The 1185-nt window shown below is 56.5% G+C and overlaps 1 protein-coding gene across 1 annotated transcript in view; it reads right to left on the minus strand.

Moving 5' to 3' along the window:
* NPHP4 (nephronophthisis 4) overlaps window positions 1-1185 on the minus strand; it is a 141484-nt gene that overhangs the window by 101382 nt on the left and 38917 nt on the right.

Below are 1185 nucleotides of genomic sequence, written 5' to 3' on the forward strand. Positions count from 1 at the left end.
CCCGCCACATCATTGCCCCGCAGCCGTGAACGCCGGGCGCTCGAGCTGCCTCCTCGGCCGAGGGTACAGCACCAGCCCGTTCATAAGCCTCAAGAAATACCATTGTATGAAAACGTAATGAAAATTATTCAGCTAATCTACTTTAATAACCCGACTTCGGGGCCTCTCTCTGCTGCAGACAGTATAATAATTTTTAAAATATTACCTGTCATTTCCGATCAGTCCCGGGGAGGCAGAGGAACTCGGCACACGACTTCATCAGGGCTACTAATTCACCAGCCTGGGACCCGTAAAGAGCAGCAACCTGGTGCTCATGGGGGCACAAATCTCCTGGGGGTGGGGGGCTGCCCACCGGCGCTCTGCCCACCGCCCGGCCACGGCAGCGGAGGGGCACAGACCCCCCCAGCCACCCCCACGGGACCCAGCCTGCCTCAGCTGCCTTTTTCCTCACCTCTTTGGGTTTTCCCCCTCCACACAGTGAGCCTGATGCATCCCGGCTGTGAGGGAACAGCGACAGACGCGCTACGAACCGCTGAAGAGCCTTTCAGTACCCAACAAGGAGGATTACAGCGCTGGGACGGGGGCATCACCCCTCAGCCCCGCAGGCATCAGCCCACCCTTCATTTTCCCGTCATTCCCCTCTGCGGTCCCTGCCCCGACACCGACCCCGGGGATGCTCCAGGCGATTGGGGGTGACACCAGGGACCCCCAGTGCTCCCCACCGCGGGACCGACGGCACCGCAGCCACAGGCAGGACAAGCCCAGCACTCACCTCCGCAAGACGGGGACCGCGAGGGTTTCCACCTCCCACAGAAGAAAATGCTGCCACGCTCTGCCAGTTCTGTGCAGCAAGTTTAATCGATAAAGGATGAGTAAAAAGTATTAAAAATCCCAGAAAGCTGCTTTAGCGTGTGCAAAACTCAGTGTAGAATACAAAATACTTGAAAAAATATTCTGCAGAATCAGATCTGCAAACTTTTTAAGTTAAAAAAAGATTCCAACATACCCAAAATATAGTAACACTTAACAAAAATAAAGAGATCCTGCGTGGTAGCAAATACGTTCGCCCTCCCCGATTTGAGCAGACGGAGCTGCGTGGCACCACCGGCACTCCCGGCAATGCCGGGGGATCCCAGCAGCCAGCGTGACCGCCCAGCTTGGCGAGGTGACCACGAGGGGACTGAG

The sequence above is a fragment of the Charadrius vociferus genome, unplaced genomic scaffold (genome assembly GCF_000708025.1).
Source record: "Charadrius vociferus isolate BGI_N301 unplaced genomic scaffold, ASM70802v2 scaffold477, whole genome shotgun sequence".
Classification (NCBI taxonomy): domain Eukaryota; kingdom Metazoa; phylum Chordata; class Aves; order Charadriiformes; family Charadriidae; genus Charadrius; species Charadrius vociferus.